Source organism: Aulostomus chinensis, chromosome 9 (assembly GCF_037954235.1).
Source record: "Aulostomus chinensis isolate RoL2024-O1b breed Wild chromosome 9, RoL_Achi_v1.0, whole genome shotgun sequence".
Classification (NCBI taxonomy): Eukaryota; Metazoa; Chordata; class Actinopteri; order Syngnathiformes; family Aulostomidae; genus Aulostomus; species Aulostomus chinensis.
In genome coordinates this window covers 7,729,904-7,742,250 of record NC_141328.1, presented here as the reverse complement: position 1 = coordinate 7,742,250, position 12,347 = coordinate 7,729,904, and the positions used below count along the sequence as shown (strand labels likewise).

Sequence of the window (12,347 nt, the reverse complement as noted above, 5' to 3'; positions counted from 1 at the left end):
TGGTCAGAGAAATACCTGGATTTGTGAAGCAAGGACAAGGAATAAACTGTCATTCAATTTTTTAGAGCCATTATTATTAGAACAATATAGGTTGAGTTCACTCGTCCCCACACCTCAAATTCTCCTCTGGAGAAATACTAAATGCTGCCATATTCTGGTATCTTTAATACCAATCTGTAATTTTCCTTTGTTTTCTAGCCAAAATGAATAATAAGAATGACAAGTATTGCACAAACTCTTGCAATTAAGCACCTCCACAAACCAAAGACCCTACACACTGAAATAGTTCAATGGGCCAATGCTGAACAAAGACACAGTGGAGGAGGTTCTTCATCTTCCATCCATCCATCCATTTTCTACCGCTTATCCTGTCAAGGGTCGTGGGGGGCTGGAGCCTATCCAGCAGCCTTCGGGTGTGAGGCCAGTCCATCACAGGGCCAACACATATAGACAGACAACCATTCACGCTCACAGCCACACCTACGGTCAATTTAGAGTATCCGATTAACATCCCCTCCTGCATGTCTTTGGACTGTGGGAGGAAGCCGGAGTACCCGGAGAGAACCCAAGCAGGAACAGGGAGAACATGCAGACTCCACAAAGAAAGATCCCGTGTTGGAGCCAGGGCTCGAACCAAGAACCTTCTTGCTGTGAGGCGACAGTGTTATCCACAACATCACCATGCCGCCCATTATTCATCTTGAGGTTCTTAATTAATACATTGCTGTTTGACTATCAAAAGGATGCAACGTGCATCAACTAAGTAGTCACATGTGTGCCGAGAGTAAACTGCCAAGGTGAATTATTGGAATCACACCAGTATTAAGTGAGAACGCTGAGTGGTAAGTGTGAAATGGCTACAACAGCAAAATTGTTCAAATATAACTTCCTATTTGCCAGTGGCAGGTTAAGAAACTTTTTTTAAGTACTAGGATTTTAGATAATTATAATAAAAAATAGTCCAACCTTATTTAAATTGTATCAAGGCCTGTTAAAGTGTATTTTATGCTTTTAAAACTGAAAATGTGTAAAACTTCAGGAATGACTTGGAGTTCCCTATGCTAGATCCTCAATCTGTCAGCCTGTAGTTACACTATGACTGGATGCGACAGAAAAAGAAGAAAAGTCAGTAGGTCAGCAGAGAGGAAGCTTCCTTGCTCAAGAAGATTTGGTAAAGTTATCAGGATGGAACAGGAAAGAATCAGAAAATGTGGAAGGGCGGTATTACATTTATGGAAAGCGAGGGAATTTTATTTGATTGAAGGAATCCGTGATGCCTTTTTTTTCTGATGGAATTTACAACATTTAATGCTCTCAAAGAAGTAAGCTTACATGCAATTTGAAACCAGCATGAAATAATGTAATATAGTTGTCTGCAAGGGTTCAAAAAACAAAAAACAAGAGCCCTCTTGATACTTCGCCATTATCAGCTCCATTTGCTGCATCTACAACTGAATATGTCCGTATTAAGGTTTCAATGTGCATGCTACACCTGATTCTAACCGGTCAGTCTGCCATTAGTCCAGCTTGATTACCAGCAGCCCTAGAAATCTGTAGGTGAGCCGAGGCTGCTCACATGATGGTTACCTGAATGGGCAGCAGAATAGAACACTAGATGATATTCCATCCTCATCTCTACAGCTGACATGAGACACAACAACATGCGCACACAGAGGGAGAAGACAAACAAAGCAGTCTTTATGTTCGAGTCTGATTAATCCCTTTAGAAAAAGCACACACATACAAACATCAGCTATAAAAAAAAAAAAGCCCCAAGAAAAGGAACAAACTAGAAACTGGAATCTTTGTCTCATCCTGCATCAAATCAATATTTAAATTCTGGCCTCTTTCCCTCCAAAAGAGAGCATGTGAATGTCACTGCTTGTTTACTACGACTTGGATCTCACAGGACTAACAAATTTGTTATGAGAAAAAGAGGAAGTAAAAGAAAATGAAAGGGTTGAGGAGGTTGTGTGGGACTAGAGTGGAAAAAAGCTGATTCAACCAAAGATGCTTCCTCAGCCTGAGCGGAGGTTGATGCACAGAGGGCTTCTTTACACTTCCCAGCTGAGCAGAAACAGATGGGTAAAGGTAGTAATTGTGCTCACAGCAGAATGTGAAATTCAGCAGTTTGCTTTGAAAGCCAAGCCTGCATCTTCTCTACGTGCACCCTTTCAAAATTGCCTTAGTCACATGTGAAATTGAGCAATTTGAACAGCCGTTACCCAACATTGTCACAGGGTTAAAGACCGTTCTATCACCTACTGAGCCGATGATCGATAAAAGGTTCTATGATTACATGCCCTTAGCTGGATGAACGCATTTATTTTTCAGCAAATGAAACAAATGGGCATCCAACATGTGGAAGCTAATGTCGGTGCTGAGTAGGGATAAACAAGCCTGTGTGGCAGCGCAGCCGTGTGACCTCTGAGGGGAGTCGGAGAGCTAGCCAATCAGATGAAATCTACTTGGCCAGCCTGCTGCTCCACAGCAAGGTGACAAGGTGGGTGTAGCAGACCTTGGAGTGCTCTCCCGCTGTCCTGAGATGAGTGATGCTGCTGCTGCTGCTGCTGCTGCTGCTGCTGCTGCTGACACTAGAGCGAGGAGCTGGTGGATGGAGAAGAAGGTGTGTGTATGTATGCCTCTATGTGTGTGTGGTGGGGGGGGGGGGGAGAGTGATATAGGAGGTGTGGCAGCTGAGGGGAAGGCAGGACGGGAGTGAATTGAGTTGAGGAGGTGGTCACATAACAGCCGGGTTCAGGCAGAGTTGAAGCCACTTGCTCACTGAGCTGCAGCTGGCAACATTTACCTCAAACCCCATAAATGTTTGGTGTGTGTGCGCATGGGCACTAAGCTCTCAAACACATAAAATAGGCCTGGATTTTACAATGGAAAATAAATATAAAAAAAAAAAACAGAGCTCCCTTTCTTAGAGACGCCTCCCTCCGAGGACCCCCCTAACAAGCATCTATTACCTTATAGCAAGGAGAAACATGAAACTAACCCCACTCCTCCTCCTCTTCCTTCCAAAATCAGTCCTCTTCTGCCTGGGGGCTTACGGAAATAAGAGGGATTGTGTTTGAGTGTTACTTTAAACAATCACACACACACACACACACACATACATATTTATCCACCCTACACATCACCTTACTGTCCATAAAATGCAATGTGATTTCGCAACAAAATGGGGGCTCTATGAGACAGTCTCTAAATACCCGGCTGAACTCTGCGTGCGCCCTTTGGACAGAAAAGCAAAACAGAAGAAGAAAATCACCCACCGACGTAACAACCGACATACTGTAGTGTTTTGGATTTTTTTTTATGGTTGAATTAAAAAAAAGTAGCTCAACGCAAGTATGACGTGCAAACTCATCTCTCATCAACGCTGATGTCGGCAGCCATTTGCCTTTAGGTGACCAAAACCCATTTGAATGTTGCTCGAGGATTAGACACAGATGCAACTTGATTATTTTCATTTGAATTGATTAAAAAAAAAAAAAAACTAAAAACGGCAAAATGTTTCTGATTTCTTGAATCGACAGAGATGTTTGGCGTCGATCACGATTCCGAGTAACTCTTGATAACTAGATCGTTGATCACTACCACTACTGCTACACATTCATTAAGACTAAGGGGGAAATTTTTTTTACTTAAAAAAAAAAAAGACAATGGGGGACATTATGGTGTCCAGATGATATTCGCTAAAACATAAGAACTACGATCACCTATCAGTGATGCATAAAACACCTCACAGAGGAAATTATCAGGGGGTGTACATGTCAGTTGGCTATTCTGATTATTACATTGCAGGGAGCAGAGTCAGCGGGTTTACAGATGACATAATACTTGATGGAATTTAGAAATTTGGAATATTTAACAACCAATTGTTCAATTTGAGGGAGACCTGGCTCATGTTCTCTTTTGTTTATTAACCACTGCTCCCTAATGAGCTAAAACTTATTTCTTATCTGATTTGGAGTTTAAACAAGAACGAGAATGCTCAGTTACTAAAATAATCGATTGCTGGGGCGCGACAGTACATACAGCAATGAATCACCAGACGTTTATCTCTCCATCGGATATTTCTCATCTTTAATTTCAACTACAGTGATAAAGTTGATTGCAATTAAGATTTTATTAGACTAAATTTCTCACATTATGACATGCATGCACAAAACGGTCCTCCCAGTCTGCTGTTGTCACACGGTGTGTAAGGGTCTTTACAAGACAATGTGCTGAGTCCAGTTCGTGCAGGCATACAGTACATGCAGCGGTGCCCACCTCCCCCACTCCCCCGCCCTGGGATTCTGCAGCCCTCAGAAAAAGAGAGGAAAGGAGAGGAGACCCAGGTAGCCTGACAGCAATGCACCATTAGAAAGGGAAAAACACAAATCCAAGCTGTGCTGCTCATTTCTTCTCCAGCCACTGTTTCTCTCCCTCTCTCTCTCTCTCTCTCTCTCTCCCACTGACCAGCTAAATATTTTATCAGCTGGCAAAAGAACCTACAAACCCCAAGGCCAGGGGTTCTTTATTGTTTGTTTCTTTATTGAAGAAAGTAGGAGCGAGTGTGTATCACAAGAGGCGCTGGAGGGAGGGCTGTGTTTGTTCACCAAAAACAACGTCATAGAAGCGCTTTTGATTGGTTACTTTGAAGTAATTCTTCTGTGCCCCCCTCCTCCTCCCCCTCCACTGAGTGCATCCTATGTGCAGCACGATGCTCAGTTCAGAACTGGATGAACGACCTTGAGCAGGCGCGCAGGGCTGCGTTGCTGTGGCAACGAAGCCTCGTGCAACCAGTAACAGCTGGATGCAACAGCACTCCCTGAATTTTTGCGGGAGTCGCCACGTTAATAAAATGAGTCTCCCTATCTCCCCCCGCCTCCTCTCCTCCTCACACTCTGTCTCCTCTCCATCATCTCACACACATAGAACTGTACAAACACAAAGCAAAGCTGGTTGCATAGCAAAGGCGTTTGAGTAACACAAAGTTATAACGCCAAAGTACAACAATTCAAAAATATTAAGTCTTTGGCACAAGCTAACAGCAACCAACGAGAAAGAAAGACACAAAAGAAGACAAGGAAGGAGATAAAGAACCTGACAGAAGCAGAAAAAGGTGGAACTCAAGAGCGGACAGCAGGTAGCAACGCATCAACAAGAGAACGGCATCAAGATGGGCACTTGACATTCCTCTCACAGAAGAAATGGCTCACAGAAAAATAAAGCAGCGAAGGACATGAACTGCACTGAAGCATTCTAGTGAAAGAAAAAAAAAACAGAAAGCAAGACATCTATCTAACCAATCAGCTCATCCTCCTCTCTCCTTCTGTTTCTTATCAGTTCATCCTTCCAACTCATTTTACTCTTTCCATTATCACACACACAACTTAACTTTACCTAACCCATTTGAACAAAGCCAGAATAGACTTCTGCAGTGAAATCAGCTCAATTTCCTGACCTAGAAATACCAGTGATGACTGAGTCGTTTGTCCTGTGGCGTTACAGTACGGCCAGTTAAAGACACAGAGCCGTCGTCTAATTGGTTAGCTGAAATAAGAGCTACAGTGTTGGTAATTGATTTGATTTATAATGCAACTTTAGGCTTGACGTTTATATTAGCAGCACCTCTCTGTGTACCCGAGCATAGTTCAACAGCTCCACACATTATAGCCACCGAAATGAATCAGCAACTCTCTCAAACAGATTCAATAACACTGAACATTGTACTACAGCAGAGCTGATGAATTATTCTGCAGCTTTATCCAGATACGCATGAAGTGTGTATTGTTGTGTATTCATGTGGAGCAAACACTTTTATTGGACTTATCAGGCTTATTAACGCTACAACGTTTGATCCCAACAACAGTTGTTTTTGAAGATCAAATATAAAACTTTACCATAAACTTTTACAGACTTGAGTCTGCTTTCGTGCCGTGATTAACCACCCTGCCTCTGTTTGCACACAGCTGACTGGATCAGAGCCTGAAGACAGCAACCTTAAACCTCCAGAAATGATTTTCAGTTGAAAACCCCCAAAAAAGAAAAAAAGAAGATACTTCAAAATAGGCTTGTCATGAGAACCGATACTTCGGTACCAAGTCGGAACTAAGATTCTGCAAATGTGACGGTACTGACTTTTCTAGAATACCCGAAGTACCTTTGGTACTGATGAGCCACATCTGGCCGCTTCTTTAGCGTTGTTTTTTGGCTGTAAATGAGTGATTATCTGGCAACCCTCCCACGGTGCTGATCACGTGACTGACTACCCTGCTAAGAAGGACAACATGCAACAAGGCAGAGGCACACCCATCTGGGTCGTCAATGACAGCGACAGCTGCCCCTCAATTAATTGAGAAGAAAAACGCCAAAAGTCGCGTATGGAAACACTTTGGATTCGAGGCTGATGAGGAGGGATTACTTATTGGTCCACAAAAACCTATATGCAAAAAATGCCGTCACCGTACCACAGCGAAGGGGAGCAACATCAAACCTGGCAAAGCATTTAAAAGACAAACATCCACATTTGTACAAAGAATTCAAGGTGAGTGCATCTGAATTCAAACAATATTGTTTGTTGTTCTCTTGGTTCAAATAAAGGAATGTATGTTGAACTACAGGGGATTTATTGTTTATGTTTACCGTGGTATCGAGTATCGTGGAATTTAAGTGGTATTGGTATCAACTACTAAATTTCTGGTATCGTGACAAGCCTACTTCAAAACAAAGTCTTAGCATTTTTACTGAAAATACTGAAAGTACAAAAGGTAACATTAAACGTACGGTAACAACTACATGCAGCAACGGCAGGTGCAGCGTCAGGCTTAAAGTGAGCGAGTTCTTTAGAACAGTATGGCAAAGATGTTGCTGAAATTTGTCTTAAAAGTCTTTATTTCTGTTCCAGCTATCTCTTGAATTCATGAAAGCAGTTTGAAACCAATACTGCCCACATGGTTGTCTTGGTATTTTTTTTTTTTTAATGCTAGTTTGTTCGTATGTTTGACTTGAGAAATACACATTTAATAAAAAAAATATCAGCAATTTGTGTCTTTTTCCTTAATAACCACACAATCAAACCAATGATACTATTATATAGAATATAGATATAACTTGTTTTTTTTCACTGATTGGGAAGTAATGGTTTTACTTCTTAGTAAAATAGAGGTGGCATTGTAGTGGGGCTGGGCGATACCAGGAAAACATGCGATGTGCAATTACACTGTTCAATATGGTGATGATGATATGACCTGTGATAAATGTATAATATATGTATTTTTTAATGAAATATCAAAGGGTACATATTAGCTACAATACATTAAAGCATATCTTTGTTTTAATATTTACAGCTAACATAGACTACAAACATTTAATAGCCTATGCCCACTGAATGAAGAAATTGAACAGTTGTTTGTATCCAACATATGCTTTAATTTGAACATATTGCATATTGCACAAGGCTCAAACAACAAAATTCAAACAATTTCCAAGACTCCCAACTAAAAGATATCTGGGAGAAAACATCACTAAAATAAATTAAACATTTCTCCCATAATAAAGATCGAGACCTGCCGATGCCATCCTCTTGCTAAACAGGTGGCAATTACAGGACTACGATGGAGAAAACTTGAGTAATGTAGAACCACTAGATCAAGAGATAGGGAGATTTATTCATCCCAAAACTCCTTCAACACGTCTCTTATTTCAAGTTCTTGCACAGGAACACCAACATGTTCACTTTGCTAGGTTTCAAGCAGGAGCGCTGACATGTAACCACATTCCCTCACGCGCCCAAGAGCCTCTCGGAGGACGAACGAGTGGCTGCGGAGTCGCGTTTGCTAAACTCACAGAAATGGACGGTTGCTGCAATCCTTTGACGTCATGCGGACTCGGTGTTGTCGGCTGTCTCTGAATTGTTTGTGCAGTTCTTTGTGGTGGTGTTTCAGGTATTGATGAAGACTGGTCGTGATTCCCCTCGCAGTTGCCACGACCGCCCCACGTGTTTTACACCGTACCTGGGCTTGTACGATGTCGTCTCGTTTGAACCCAAAATACCTCCAAATGAGTGAGGAGCTTTTTTTTCCCGCCACCAGGTCCACCTAATTTTCCGAACGCTCGCTAGTTTTCTCTGCGTCGTCATCCACGTAACGCGCCTTCCCTCGGCTCCACCAGCTTGCTAGTGTCCGCTATCACCACACACCTATGCAGATGACACCACACCACCAGTTAATGTCATGGGTTAGCGCGGCTAATTTAACAACGTCGCATGTAATTGGTTTATTTTCGCAGCATGTGAAAATGAACTTCTCATCGTGGACACATGACTTTTGCGATGTGGTAATCGCACATTTTGATATCACGATGACGATCAAAATTCGATTCATCGCCCAGCCCTATATTGTAGTTCTGTAAATCAAATCAGTGACTAAGTTAATTTACTGATCAAGTAGTGCGGTGGCACCCACACGGGTTTTATTTCAAGTGCAGTTCTGAACTCAAGAGTTGTGGACCTTTTTGGTGTACTCAGAAATAAAACTGCCCAATAATTGAGACTGCTGTGACACACACACCTCAGTGTGAACAGTTTAAAGAGCAAAAATAAAATGAAACCAAAACATATTCCAAAGTTCCCATCTTTTGCTTGCCACTTGTTTTAGCCCCCGCTCACCGGAGCCCCCACTCGGTTAAGGCCATATTACAAACACAGAATCAAAACAGCGCATCACAACAAAATCATCCACAACACATAACTTAACGACACGTTGCTTTTTTTAAATCATCAACAGTGTCAGTACTTTAAGCCACTGGTGCTTCCATCAGCCAGCATCAATCAGGGGTGTTTCAAATGTGTGGATGTACACTATTTAATGATGCAGATAAAACGACCTGTGTGGTGTCTGAATATGTTTTTTTTTTTATTTTGCCCACATGCTCAATATGTAGTCCAGAAGTCCCCAGATACTGAGTGAGGAGGAGCGAGTGATTTCAGCCCCGTTGTGTTTACTTAAGCTTTAATCACACAAGTCTGGGTTTAAATCTTCATTCTGAGAATTCTAAAATGTGTTTTATGGCTACTATGACTGCTTGAAAAGGGATTTATGAATAATACATTTCTGTTTCTCAAAACAAGGTCTTTGCACTTTGGAAATTCAAGTCTGTATTGTCTGTACTGTGAAAAGTCAGCCAGAACAGGGCCTTTGGGAGAAACTCGTATGAAAGGCGTGAGGGTAGGGATCCACGGTTGGACAGGAGAAGCCTGGACAAGGAACAGGAGGGCAAAAATGAGTGAGATTAAAACGGACCCCTCCTCCGTAGAGTGAAATCAATGAGAGCTGGTGAAGATTAATTCCTGTTTAACACATCCTGACACATGGGAAAGGGGCCTCAATAACAACAGGACAACAGTTCAGCTCAGCGCACTGCAGCTGGGGGAGGCAGGGGACAGCCAGCGACATACCACAGAGAGAAGAGAGAGCTGAGCAAAGAATGTGGACTGTTGGAGTCAGAAAACTTCCTGATTCCACAGGGGAGGGGTGTGTGTGTGTGTGTGTGTGTGTGTGTGTGTGTTGGGGGGGGGGGGGTGGCCCTGCAGAATTGATGAGCAGAAACAACATCAACAAAAGATAAGGGGTAAAAAGTCCCAGGTAGAATTCCAGCACGAGGCTCCACCTGAACCCTTTCTCTGCTTCGCAAACAAATCTTCCCAGGCTGGTGTGTTGGGTCCGCCGTCCCTGCCCCCCCATACTCAGCCTCCGGAGCCCTGCCCCCAGTGCCTGACCCAGTCACTATCATCCCCTGCTAACCTCTGTCCTCTTTTTCCCATTCAGCAAACATCATGCATCATTGTCACCTCCCTCCATCTTCATTCATTCCACCATCCCACTTAGCGAAGACCCTACAAGGGTGCCTGTGGGTCCAAGCATCTTGCCCACACCCCTTCTGTTCGATTCCTTGGTTTGTGGGTTGTAGGTGCGCGTGTCTACACGCGTGCCGAGACCGGGGCAACTGTAAATCTGTCAGGAGAGGGGTGCCATGGAGGCTCCTCACTGCCACACCTCTATTTCAGCAACACACAGCCATGTCTCTCGCTCTCTCTCACACACACACACACACACACACACACACACACACACAGAGCTGACACAATTAGTGCATTAATGAACCGTGTACAGAAATCCTCGGAATTGTTCCTTCTGTAGACAGTGTTAAATGAATAAAGAATTCCTGGACCTTTGTGGAGGAAAAAATTCAATTCACCATCTTTTCCAATGTGAGGGTATGCCTTTTTTTCTACTTGATATCATATGCCATACATAATTACAAAATTAATACATACGACTGTCAAACTGGAGAAGCCCTTCACCAATCTTTTAACTGGGAGAACCAAAACTAAAAATTATTAGTGGGCTAGGGGTGACAAGCAAACACAAAAGATCCCAGGTCCTTAGATATTTCTCTGGACTTTTAAATCAATTTTACATAAATGCATTACAAATGTATTTTGCAAAGTCCTTTCAGTACATTTCAAAATTGTCAAGTGAAGGTAATGGTCTGAAACAGGAAGACACAAATAGTGTATTATGAGAAATGTGTATATGTTCATTACTGGTACTGCAGTGACATCGTGCAAAAGGTATCTCTGCTTCCTAATCAAAATATGCGTGTGAGAGGAATATATACCTATCTTTACATAATGAGGGATCTTATATATTTGAACAGAAAAAAGACATAAACCGTGCTTGAAAGTATATTTTTGCAAAATGATTTTCAATTGTTTATCATTATTGGGCCTGTTTTATTGTCATTATTGTTGCTGTTAGAATTATTATCATGAGTAGCCCTGAACTTGAGACATCAATTTAGACTTGGCAAATCTGAGATGGACATTCTTTTTCCATCATGTTCCAAATTTGATGTACTTAAAAAATTCTGTATTACTGTGATCCAATAATTTAAAGACAAAATTAATTCATAGCAGGTGTAACAGAGAGAAGAAATTTTGTGACTTCCTAGAATTAGGAAGACCGAGGGCTGGGCCGTACCAACAAAATCAAATGCCACAATCATTTTTACCAAATACCTCAATGTCAACATGTAGCAATTATGCAGGGATGATTACTGAACAATGATATTTTTGATAAATAATAATCACTGATATTGATGGCTTTGTGTGGAAAGGCCATGATTAGAACTGTTTGGAAAGTTCATAAAGTTACATTACTGTACTGTACAGTAACCTTTGAAATTTGCTATAGCGCAGTATAACAATCTCTTAAATCTAAGCTGAAATATATAGTCTCATATCAATATTCTATCGATATGTAACTGAGTCCTGAGTAAAACTGGACAAAATGTCACAAACTATCTGCACCACCTCCATTACAGTAGTTACACACACGGCTGTTAGGGCTTTACTGTCATATGCTCAAGGACACAGTGATTTCACGTGAACACAGACACACACTCACTCACTCACACACACACAGTGACTGGCTGCTTCATGATCAGACCGTGGACCTTCAGGGTTACGGAACACCGTCTCGGCGCAGGGCCACGGTGCTGCCCCCTGCAGATACACCTCGTTATGGAAGCTGAAGCAGATGACAGGACGAACGGGGGTGATAAAAGCGACAAAAATACACAAGCACATCCGCCATTCACTCTTTCACCTCACACATTTACAGTCAATGCATGCCCGCTTCAATGCACTGACTCGCAGTGGGAAGTAAAGCTGCCGTACAGTCACTTTTATCGCTCAGCACACCGGCTGGCTGCCTGGTTGGTTGGCTGACAGACGTTCAGTCAGCATCGTCTGCCTCTTCCCGCGTTGCATGCTTGTAGAATCAGTAAAATACAGCAGTCGACTCTTTAAAACAGGATGCACATCCACAGAATGCTGAACATGCTTGCGCGCTTCAGATCAACAACCATTTCGGTCGAAAATCCCTAATGCTGCGACAGCGTCAAGCTGGGCAGTTTTTAGCCGGCTATCGGCAGCAGCAACCAGCTAAGAAAAAAAAAAAAACCCACTAACTACCAGCGTGTGCACATGCTAGAATAAAGTCTGCTCTTCCTAAACTTCTCGACACATCTACAGGAAACACTTCTGTGATCCGCAAGCCTGTGCGTAAACTGCTCAGCTCGTACGAAGTTTTTAAATAAAGGTGCCAAACATTCAATCATTCTGAAACGGCAGGCTGGATGCTAAATAAGATACCTGGCGTGCACTTCTCCGCCGACAGGTAAGTAAATCTTTGCTGTCATGTAAAATGACCATGCACTGTGCTCTCCGCACAGCACCGATGCCAATATTGTGTGTGCACTGCCGCTGGGAACCCAAGTCCGTAAGC

The 12,347-nt window shown here is 42.5% G+C and overlaps 1 protein-coding gene across 2 annotated transcripts in view; it reads right to left on the bottom strand.

Moving 5' to 3' along the window:
• The window catches only part of LOC147255647 (nuclear receptor coactivator 3-like), a 63,388-nt gene that overhangs the window by 50,856 nt on the left and 185 nt on the right, over positions 1–12,347 (bottom strand). The window lies entirely within an intron of this gene.